Genomic DNA, 12,556 nt, shown 5'->3' with positions numbered 1-12,556 from the left:
AAGTAACTCCTCTGCCGGCGGTGACGCTCTATGGAATGCCGCCACGCGTAGGAAATACCGTTGGTGTTTGAAGCATAGTGTGGAAATCTGAGTTCTGGCATAATGACTCTGACATCATGGTATGGATGAGTAACTTCTTTATTAAGTTCCCAAGTATTACATCCAGTTTATAGAGTCATACTTACAAGATGATAAGTTCCAGTTCACAGTGGCAAGCACCGGCATCCCCTCTTTCTACATCTCCAACTGCAATGCAGAGAACACCAGTCATACGCAAACATTCCATCCATCAGCATTCCGATCACAGTCAAGCTCACCTTCTCAAGATTCCACTAGGATGCAGGAGGAAGACAACTCCTTACACATAACCAGCAGTTTGTGAGCTATACCGGTTGCAGTCCCGCTGGTGGGGTTATTTATATGGAATAAATCTTACTCAGGGATCAAGTCGAGGGTACATGCAGGTGGACAGGGTCCACCCACTTATTTCAGAGGGCGGAGGCTGTCCACCTGGGTAACCCACTTTTTTCAGAGGGCAGACGCCTTCCCCCCGGGCATTTTAGAGGCTGTGTGTAAAATGAGAAATATCGACTGTCCCGTTTGAACTTTTGAAGTTGCGCTGTCAATGGGACTCGAACCACAGTTGCCATGTTCACCACTGTACAGGATAAGATGATGAAAAATGGCAAGAAACTGAAGGTGAAATGTCATATTTCGAGATTGAATGTTCCAGGGAAAACAATGTTATTGAATCTTAGAGTTTAAAACATGCATGCCTCTCAACGTTTTCAAAACACTATTAGAAGAGAATATCCTCAGACCTGCCTAAACCTCCGGGTTTGTCCCTCAGCCTCTGGGTGTTCATGCTTTACTTCTTCATGTCAGAGCATGAAGGCTCTGGGTTTGTCAATGCTGCAATAAAATGCATGGCTGAACTCCTTTGAAGCTGATTAGAGGATGCCTGTGTAGGGCCAAGGTACACACGCTCGCTGCTTAGGCAGCAAAGTCCACAGGGCTCCCACTTGGACCTTTAAACATTTAATATCTCTTTGTTAATAGCCAGAGATAAGCATTTGGGGCTCATTACTTGGCATTCTGGAACTTACATTGCTACATTCAAGAGGGGCAGGAGGAGAAATCTCAGGGCTTTTGATTTTCAAATGTAGGCAGGTCTGAATAACCTCCCTTGGTATTTTGAGTGGTTGTTTTTATGGAAGGCAAATGCCAATCGTGCTGTGCGCTTTGTATGGTTATGCAAAGCCAATTGAATGAAATGTGCATATTTCGCTTTGGTATGCTAATTTCTGGTGACATCGCATCCCATTGCATATGTTAAGGAGTCCCCACACTTTTTGTTTAGGACTTGACCCTTGTTTACGCCTGCATCTTATCATGTTTACCACATTAATTGGCGATGAGTGAAGACGGTGGCAAACTGACCATAGTCGGTAGCACAGGGCGACTTCGGGGCACTGTGGAAGACCATCCAGCTTAAAGCACAACATTTGTAATTTTTACATGAGTCACAAAATGTATTGCATGACACAGACATACTGCTAAAACTCCAGTAGTACTCTGTAGTATTTAACCCACCTTTCACATATTATGATTAGCCTGATCGACAAAGCTATGCCAATATCTGGTCTCTACTGTCCACACAGTTAGTGGATTTAGGCTCCACACATCACTTATATGAAGCAAATGCTTTAGTGATCAATTGTTTTCAAACCTAATGCAAAATAAAGATATTAGAAATAAATGTATCTCTGTTTAGTGCCTCCATAATTAGGCACCAATACTGCAAAATGTACATATTTTAGCCTCAGTATTACGCTTTTTCTTGCCACAAAATTTGGAAAACAATACCACCTTATCTTAGGGTGTCATATTTGTAATGTACAGGACTGACAGAACCATCTGACTTAATGATCGTTATTTGAGGAGATTTCTTTCCGGAAGTTACTCAGCGTGGCCGAATTATTTCATAGGGCCATCCTGGTAACATATTCTCGAAAATGGCACCTTTCCCTCCCAAAATCTTACAGCTCCACAGCCCAATAGAGAATCTACAAACCTTTGGTGCATGCAATTATTGCTTCAGCTCCTTATAGATTTTATCTTTGGTTTTAACATTTTATGCTTTTTTTTCCTTTTCCTTTTTTAGTATTTTTACTCTTTAGTTAAAATGATCTATTGGACATTGGACGCTGTGTCAAAGAAGGAGGCTTATCTTCTAAGAGTGGGTTCCCTGCCTCAAAACTAATAATACGGGGTCCGCCAGAATTTCCGTCAAATTAAACCCCACTGTCCTGTGTCACAAATTACTTCTATCCCTCACACTACATCTAAAGGATAGACTAAAAGAAAGTTCCTTATTTGGTAGAATGGCTCTCTTCTCCTGCTGCTGGGACCGTGTTAAAAATAATTTTTTCTTTCAACAAGAATTGCCAGGAGATCGTCTCCCTTTTCCTGGTGTAGAGGAGCACGCGGCACGCGGCAGTACATTTTGCCCACCCTGGGGGCAGATGGGCACACTAATGTGCCCATCTGCCCCTAGGAAAGGGGCAAAACAAAAATAAAAATTAAAAACATTATAACTTGTTTTGTGTGGGTGTGGGGGGGCACTAAACCACCATTGATGTGTTTAGTGGAAAGGGGGGTGGCCCTCTCCCCCCACCCCAAATGAATGGGGGAAATCTCATGTAGCCCTCCTTGGGGGCAATCTGCCCCTAGGAAGGAGTACCTGAGCTGCCCCCCATCCATTTGGGGTGTGGGGGGAGAGGGCCACCAGAAAACATTGGAATGGCTCCCCAATGCACCGAGCAGTATGATTTGCCCACATTAATATGCCCATCTGCCCCTAGGAAAGGGGCAAAACAAAAACAAAAATAATACAAAATACTAACTTGTTTTGGGTGGGTGTGTGGGGCCACTGAACCACCATGGATTATTTTAGTAGAAAGGGGAGTGGCCCTCTCCCCCCCACTCCAAATGGATGGGGGAATCTCATGTAGCCCTCCCTCGGGGTAGATTGCTAGCGCACACCTGTGGAAATGCGGGAAGGTAGGCCATGTGTTGTTGGCGGCGTGTGTCGGTGGATGAGCAGAGTGAAATGTGCGAAAATGGTGGGTTTTTTTCCCCACATTTTGGACTTTGTTGGGGGTTGTGGGTAGTACATTCTGGGCTGATTCGCGCAAGTCAGACCTCTGTGGATTCCCAAGGGTGTCCTCTTTTCAGAATTGGATGGGGTTCCCTGTTTTCCTTGGTGGCTTCGACACCCTAGGCCAAAATCTGCAGGTTGTCCACATGAGCAAAATTCCTGAAAATCTGCTCTCCCGAAAGACTTGGGGTTACTCGTGTTTTAGCCTTTTCCCTTTGCACCCAGGTAGGTGCACCCACACATGCGAGGTACCATTTTCATCGGGACACTTGTGGGAACGGGGGAAGGTATGACATTTGTTGTGTTTGTGTGGTTTTCATAATGTTTCGACCCATTTGCTGCTGCCCTTTGTCACACAACCCTTTCATTTCCCAAATGTGACCTACATTTAGTTGCTGCATTAGGCACTATGCACTTTTGTAACCTGCACAAATCACCTACCCTTAAAAGATCTACCTGTACTCTTTAGAAAAATGTATGCTTGCCCTTCCTCACCACATTTGTTTCCTTATTTACAGATGCTAAGTACTTCTGTTTAGGGCGTAAGCATAAAACTCCTGTGTACCGTGGCTCCGTTTTTGGCTTGTGGTATTGCTTATTTTGTGAAACATTACAAACAATGTGTGATTTCCTAACTGGCAGAGTCAGGGGAATGCAGAGGAGCATTGTTTTTCTCAAAATTCACAGAAGCCATTGCCTTACCGGGCCAACCATGTCCACCACATACCTTTTTGTCTGTCGTTTTCCCGATTTTTCCGCAAACTATGGAATATTTCCCTACATGGCTGGTGCCTGACCTGTGCAAATCACCCCTTCCTAAACTTGGAATTCTGTCTACTTTTCAGAAATGTATGCCATTCTGTCCTGCCATTCAGCTTTCCTACCCTTTTCTTCCATTCCGTGCATGCATGTCCTATTGGACAAAAAGGCCAAAATCGTCTACCTCTCACAAAATGGTTGGTAACCATATCAAAATATGTTTATTTGGTTTCGACTCAAGCTGTTCTTGAAAGTCTGAAAAATTGGGAATTCAGCACAGCAAACCATTTGTTTCTAGCACTTACAAGGAAATAACCACAGGCTTCTTTGTACATTATTTTTTTGGCATTTTCTGAAAAATCCCCAACATTTTCTCCCTTTTTGGTTATTTTCTCTCACCCCCTATCGCAAACTAGGATTCCTTGGTGACGTTACGAACGCCTACATGTGGGAAAAAAGTGGCCAACTTTGGCCGAGTTATCTCTTGTAGCAAAATAGTTACAAGGGATTTAATGGCAACATACCGAAATCACCAAAAAAGGCCTTGGCACTGGGGGGTGGGGGGAACCCATGGCAGTTAAGGGGTTAATAGGTGGAAGTATAGAAGTTCTAGTCTAATGATATAAGAAGCCATAATTGTTTGTTTCAATGCTTAATGCGTTTGCCCTTTGCTTTGCTTGGTATGGCTTTATAGATCAGTGTTTTCATGTATTCTGCCAGCAGATATATGGTGCCAATGCACAATGCACGACAGTTAAGATCCTGTCATAAAGTGGGATGAGTTGACCGAAGGAGCGAACAAAAGGGGGAAGACTGGGGAATTGTCCAAAGAAATAATAGCTCTTCCAGCACTACTTATAACATGTATCCAGCAAGTGGTTCCCTGCAAGCAAATGAATTGGGATACATTGACTGCTTGCAGGCAGGAAGAAAGGAAGTCAGATGAAAATATTTTGCACGAATGGAAGAAGCTTTTACCTTGTTTAGTGTGATGGATATGTCTAACTCGGATGGGCAAAATGCGTTCTGTTCCCATTTTGTTGAACGGTTGTTACCTCACTTAAAAAATGACATTCAAACATATGAGTCCACCTGGCTAACCCAAAGTGCTGCTCAAATATTGACCATGGCTAGGCATTATGCAAACCGCCATGCTAACGACAAAGCGGAAAAGGAAAAAAAAAGGAGAGCGTTAAAAACCAGAGCATTAATGTAATAGGCTTTTCCAGAAAGAGGCAGAGGTAATATCTGTATGCAAAGGAGAAGAGGAATGTATAGAGGAGTAAGAGGTGGTAGTTCCCCACCAAGTAATGGAGCATGTGTGATAGGCACTGGGTATCATTTTTGCAAGGCAGAGGACCACTGGATAAGGGTGTGTCAGTTGCGCCAGAGATGATACGGACGCTCATATGGGAGAGGAATGACAAGAGGAACTTTTATAAGGACCGAGGCTGGGAACAGTATAATAACAAACACAGGGACAGCGGAAGAGAATAATAATCAACAGCATAATTATTATGACCCCAGGCAAGGTCAGCAGTATTCAGCTAGGGATTATTATCAGGATGATTGCAGTACAATAGACTACATAGAATAGGGCTGCCCTGGGGAGGGAAAAGGGTGCATTAGTATTCCTGTAGATCGAAATGGGCCAGCCACAGTGCAAGGCAAACAGGCGACATTTCTCCTTAACACAGGTGCATCCGATACATCAATTTCCCACAAACTGGTGCCCTATAACTTCCTCTCCCGGAAAGTAAACACATCAGCGTGATTCTCTAATAATCCGGTCCAATCCCAATATCTGACTCCGTACAGTGTACTAAAGGTCCTATATCTTGCATGCTCTGCTTGTTGTCACTGATAAATTTGATTTCAGTCTGTTGGAAATGGATATTGCTCGCCTGATGGAGTTTAGCCAACATGTAATGCTGAGTTTTTTTCAAAATGTTTTGTCACTATTATTAATTATTTGCCATCGGATATTAAGGGAGTTGACCCTATGACGTGGGCCACGGAATCTGATGATGTAGGACGTATGATAGTTGGCCCAGTGAAAATACGAATTAAGCCTGGTGCGGTATTACTGAGAATTGCTCAGTACAAAATACCCAAGGAAGGGTTAGAAGTAATTAAGCCTGTAATACAGAGTTTTCTAGTTAAAGCAGTTTTAAAAGAAATTGTGGGAGTCCCTGCAACAGCCCAATTCTTCCTGTGCAAAAACTGATTGATGGAAATACCTGTCCCTATCACACAGAAAGATGTCAGAGGGTTTATAAGGATGATTTCATTTTGCAGGCAGTGAATTCCAAATGTTTCACTTTTAGAAAAACCACTGTTAGAACTATCACTGAGTAGCACTCCAGTCCCCTTGCCATGGACTGCTGCTCAGCAAGAGAGTTTTGATGTTATAAAATCATCGTGTAATTCACCTGCTTTAGGCACTCCTGATCATACTAAACCATTTACATTGTTTGTGCATGAAAAACAAGGCCATGTGTTATCTGTACTAACTCAACAGCAAAGGGGGAAAAACAGACCATGTGCATATTTTTCGTCCACATTGGACCCAGCGGCAAAAGCACTTCCGAATTGTTTAAGGGGTGTAGCGGCTGCATCTATTTCTATGTCTGTGCCACATGCAATTGATATTTTATTGAAGAAAACTAAAACACAGCATCTGACAAATGCCAGGTTAACTAAATATGAGCTGACTTTATTAACTCCAAACATTGCCATACAACATTGTTATACTCTAAGTCCTGCTAACTTGCTGCCTCCCCTACCCCCCACATTGAATGAATCAAAAGTAATGCATAGGGGTGGGTAGATTTGGTGGATACCCTGATTGATAAACCTAATGGTACATTATATATGGATGGATCATGTTTTAAATTACCAGATGCTACTACCACTGCAGCATATACTATTACAACATTGAAAACCATTGTTTAGGCTTGTAGGATATCTCAGCATTCAGCACAGGCAGCTGACATGATTGCCCTCACCCAAGCTTGTGAGTTGAACTATCGGTACATTGATTTTGAAGTTATTGTATGCATTGACCCTGCCAGATAAAATGGCCATCATCAAATGCAGTGCAGACTAGGCCTTTGTAGATGATGTAGGGATAGGTAATTCTTTTGCTGACCAAATTGCAGAGGCAACTGCACAGTCCCCTGTATCTCTTCTGTATGTTACACACACGATGCAGCCAGAGAATATCATATTTGATAATACCCTCGAGACAGTGTGAAATATTCAGGCTGAGGCCAGAGCGCAAGAGCTTCAGGATTGGAAACTGCATGGGAAATGTATAGATGGATGTTGGGCGGAGTCGCAGAATGGACACAGCTGGAAATTGCCAAACAAATACATACCTCTAATGTCTTATGCCCATAGCTCATCTCACATAGAAGCTGACATGCTCAGTCCACTGAGCACACTATGGAGCAATACTAAATTAAGACAAACAACAATTGCGTATTGTTGAAACTGTCGTCTGTGCTGTTCATAATGTTAGCAAGGGAGAAGGTACACCAAAAGGGCATTTTAGATATCCACAGTTCCCTTTTGAAGCCCTACAAATGGACTTCATTGAATTGCCTTCATGTCAAGCAAAGTAATATGTATTAGTAATATATGTATGTTCAGCAAATGGGTAGAAGCATTCCCATTAAAAGATAATACTGCCTTGAGCACAGCTAAAGTAATAGTTAGAGAATATTTGCCCCGATGTGGGTTGCCACACACTGTTTGGAGCAACAACGGTGTTCATTTTGTTAATAAGACGATTTAATTGATATGTAAGGCTTTAGGCAATAGGCAGAAATGTCATGCCATTTACCATCCCCAAGCAGCTAGATTGGTGGAGAGAACAAATTCTACTTTGAAAAATAAACTGGCGAAGATATGCGCTAGTAGTGCCCTCGGATGGGTAGATGCACTCCCACTAGCATTGTTCTCCATGAGAACTGTTGTGCATTCAGTGGTTGGATTGTCTCCTTACGAAGAAGTCATGGGCCTCCCAACAAATGTATGGGGTGTGTCAAATCCAAAGTTACTAAAGAATGTGCCATATCTGCTGTTATTTGACTACTTTAAAGAGTTAACTAAAAACATGTCTGTTCTCTGCAGACAGGTTGCTGATAACTTCAGAACCACTGGAGGGGCCTGGACACAGCATTGAACCAGGCAAGTGGGTCTACACGAAGAACTTTCAGCGAACATCTGGGTTGCAACCCAGGTGGAAAGGCCCGGTTCAGGTGCTCCTAACCACTCAAACTGCTTTGAAGTGCAGTGGCCACAAAAGCTAGATCCACTCTAGTCATGTGAAGCATGCACCGCTCTCTTTGTTAACTGCCTCTGTGGATAGTGCATTGTTTGGTAAGGAGACCCAAATGCCCCTTTCCAGTGCCAAGATTAATGACTGTTGTATTAATATCGCTAGTCACAAAGACATTGCAGGAGCAACAGAGGGGTCGCGATACAACTTGAGAACCAGGAAGCTGTGAAGCAACAGCTACTGAACTACAATGTTACTCTTTAACTTTTTACTCTCTGGACAAATCCCCACATGCGAACTCGTCGGTAAAAACCATACAACAAGGCCTACCTTGTCTTCGTCCAAAACATGAAGAATGGATAGATCTACCTGGAACCTGCTTCCGACCCCTTCTAACTCAGGTATCGAAAGGAGACTCCCGGGAAACCCTGGTGGGGGAGAAAACCCGGCTGCCGGTAGAGAGCGTTGGGTGCAAAGCTGGTTTCAAACTCTCAAAGCTTTTGCGGGATGAAGTCTTCAAATGGTAAGTAAGTCGTTGTCTATGAAGTATCAGGCTCAGGAGAGATCTGGGAATAAACATATAGAAGTTAGCGAAGGTAATGGTGTCGGACTTCCTATGAGGGTTGGATGAGAATTATAATACCTGCAAGTGGTAGGGACTGGGTGTCGACAGAGGATTTCCGATCGCTGTTTGGAAGAGTGTGTGCCTTTAAAGATGGATCCCAGACGGGGTTCCGATAAGGAGCAGGACGGTAAGCTGAAAAACTGGGTTTCTTTGGGAGGAATAAGGAAAGAGTAATTTAGAAAGGTCTGAACTATATATCTGATTACCGGGTGTAAAGCGGAAAGAAGCTTACATGAGTGGAGGCTGAGACACACCGGTGGTCGAATGGAGTCGATAATGCAAGCGTGGGTGACAGAGGAGGAGGGGCTTCCCTGCTCGAAAAGGAAAGGAGAGAAATCAAGGGTTAGTAGATGCAAAGGTTCTAAGGCAATAGTAGTGTGAGGTTCCTAGCGGCAACTCACGAAGCGAAGCCTCTGATAGCAGTAGCAACGCGTTGTTGTCCAGGAGCCGTGGATTCTTGTAGTGTTTCCGGGATGGGAGGCGGAGCTTCGCTTCCGTCTCCCGTCCTGACAACTAGACCATTGACACCGAGTATAGGCGCCATGTTGGAGGAACTCAGCTGCAACTTTGGTTGAAGCCGCCAGCGCTTCCATAATAAACCGCGTCGGAGACCCATCGTAACAGTATGCCCCCTTCCAAGGGAGGAAAATCCCGGTTTACCCGGGTGGAAGCGATAAAAAGCACGAACCAACTGCGGAGCATGAACCGCGGATGCAGGTTCCCAGGAGCGGTCGGCGGGGGTGTAACCCTTCCAGTCCACAAGGTATTGAAGAACCCCTCTATGGTAACGGGAGTCACAAATCCCCGAAATCTCATACTCCGGACCTGAGTCCGTCATAACAGGAGGGGGAGAACCACACGTAGAGCGGTGGAATTGGTTACGCACATCTGGCTTTAGTTGTGAGACGTGAAAGGTGGGATGAATGCGACTCCAAGACCTAGGGAGCCTCAGTTTGAAGGCTACCGGTCCGAATCTGGCAATGATGGGAAAAGGACTGAAATATTTGGGTGACAGTTTAGAGGGAATGAGTCGCCTGGGGAGAAACTTGCTGGCCAGCCACACATGATCCCCGATGTTGAATTGTGGGGTAGGAGTTCGATGTCTGTCGGCTTGTTTCTTGCTCCTGGTCTGGGCTTCTTTTAGGGCCAGACCTGCTTTGATATGACCCCGGTGAATGGTATCGATCAAAGCGTCGATGTCCGGGAATTTGGTAAGGGTGGAGGTCACATGAGGAAAAACTGAAGGATGAAATCCATATGTGCAAAAGAAGGGACTGGTCTTGATGGAAGAATGTGCCGTATTGTTATAGGCAAATTCTGCTAAGGGTAGCAGATCCTTCCAGTTGTCCTGGGCCGACGAGACATAACAGCGAAGGTACCCTTCCAGGGTCTGATTCAGCCTCTCCGTCTGTCCGTTGGTTTGCGGATGAAAGCCGGAGCTTAATGCTCTCGAAATTCCCAATGCCTGACAGATGTGTTTCCAATACCTCGAAGTATACTGTGGTCCTCTATCAGAAATTATAGTTTCTGGGAGGCCGTGAAGAGAGAAAATGCGTTCCAAAAAAACCCGTGCCATAATGGCTGCTGAGGGAATAGTAGGCAAAGGGATAAAATGAGCCATTTTAGTTAAACTGTCCACGGTGACCATGATGGTGCTACACCCCTTAGAAAGAGGTAAATCCACTATGAAATCAGTAGAGATTATCTGCCAGGGTTTGACTGGTAGTAGAGGTGTCACCAATTCCCCCAAAGGGGAACACCGAGGTGTCTTGGTTTGAAGACAGACAGTGCAGGAAGCGAGATAGTCTCGCACATCAGTGCGTACCGAAGGCCACCAAAAATGTCTCTGAATGAGTTCCAGGGTATTAGTAAACCCTCGATGTCCTGCCGCTTGAGAATCATGGCATAATCGTAACACCTCTTTTTGGAGTTCGGGATCAGGAATGTAGACTTTTTCTCCTTTGAACAGAAGACCCTGACTTCTCGTTAATCCATAAGTCGATAGTAGGGTAGAGTCTAGGATCTCGAGGTCTTTGGATTTATTTTCCAGTCTTTGTAGAAAGAGACGAACTACAGATATGGACATTGTCCTTGGAAACATAGGTTCGGATTTAAAAGGGACCTTTTCTTGAGGAGTCTTTCTGGATAAAGCATCTGCTTTCAAATTGGAGTTTCCTGGAACAAAAGTAAATTTGATCCGATACGGAGAAAAGAAATAGGCCCATCGGGCCTGCCGACTATTGCAGGTTTGTGTGTACTGTAAAGATCGGAGGTTATGATGGTCAGTCCTGACCTCTATAGGGTGTTGGGCCCCTAGAAGAAGGTGACGCCATTCTTCAAAAGCCCGTTTGATGGCGAGGAGTTCTTTCTCCAACACTGTGTAGTGCAGTTCAGCCGGTGAGAGAGTTTTAGATAAATAAGCCACTGGTCTTTCTATGTTCTGCTCATCTGGTTGAAGTAACAAGGCCCCTAAGGCATACTGGGATGCGTCGGACTCCACAATGAATCTTCGACTTTGATCTGGTACTTGTAAAATAGGAGCCTGAGTAAAAAGAATCTTGAGTTGTTCAAATGATCTCTGTGTCTCAGCGGCCCAAACAAATGGGATGTCTTTTTTCAGCAGATACGTTAAGGGTTTGGTCATCAAGGAGAAATGAGGGATGAATCTTCTATAAAAGTTGGCGAAACCTAGAAATCGTTGAATGTCTTTAATAGAGCAAGGAGAGGGCCATTCTGTGATTGCCAATATCTTGTCAGGATCCATTGCAATACCTTGTTGAGCAAGAACGTAGCCTAAGTAAGAAATGGTGGTTTTGTGAAACTCACACTTCTCCAGTTTACAGAACAGATGATTCTGTTGCAATCGTGTTAACACTTCTTTTACATGTAAAACATGTTCTTTCCAGGTAGAAGAAAAAATCAAGATGTCATCCAGATAAATGATAACATAATGTAAGCTGATGTCTGCAAAAATGTGATCCATAAATCTTTGAAAAACTGCTGGGGCATTCATAAGTCCAAACGGCATGACTCGATACTGATAATGACCAAACGGCGTGCGAAAAGCCGTCTTCCATTCATCCCCAGCCTTTATTCGAATTAGGTGGTAGGCTCCTCTTAAGTCAAGCTTGGTGTAAACTTTGGCTCCTTGTACTGCTTCTAATATATCGGGAATGAGAGGCATGGGATATTTGTCCGGGATGGTGATTTTGTTTAAACCCCTAAAGTCGATGCAAGGACGGAGCTCGGTGGTGTCTTTTTTTGGTATAAAAAACAATGAAGCTGCTGCGGGGGAAGTGGACTCGGAAATCAGACCGTTCTTGATATGTGTGTGTAGATATTTTTTTAGTACTTCCTTTTCTTTGGCTGATAGGATATACATTCTCCCGAAAGGGAGTGGACGATCTGGGATGAGGTCTATCGCACAATCGTCCCTCCGGTGAGGGGGAAGTTCTGAAAACTCAGACTGAGAGAAGATAGAACGGAATGAATGATATTCTGCTGGTAGGGAAGAGACTTAATTTACAATAGTATTGGCAATCTCTGCCTCCTGCTCCGGATTTGGTGAAGGGAGTTTCGCTAAAAAGTGACCGTGAACACAATGTTCGGAACCTAAGAAAAGAGTACCCGCCGTCCAGTTGATGTAGGGGTTGTGGACCCTTAACCACGGGATACCTAGAATGACTGGATAATGAGCGGTCTTAATGATGTCTAGCTCAATGTTCTC

Source organism: Ambystoma mexicanum, chromosome 2p, assembly GCF_040938575.1.
Source record: "Ambystoma mexicanum isolate Mex_15411 chromosome 2p, UKY_AmexF1_1, whole genome shotgun sequence".
Classification (NCBI taxonomy): domain Eukaryota; kingdom Metazoa; phylum Chordata; class Amphibia; order Caudata; family Ambystomatidae; genus Ambystoma; species Ambystoma mexicanum.
Note: the sequence above shows the minus strand (reverse complement) of the source record.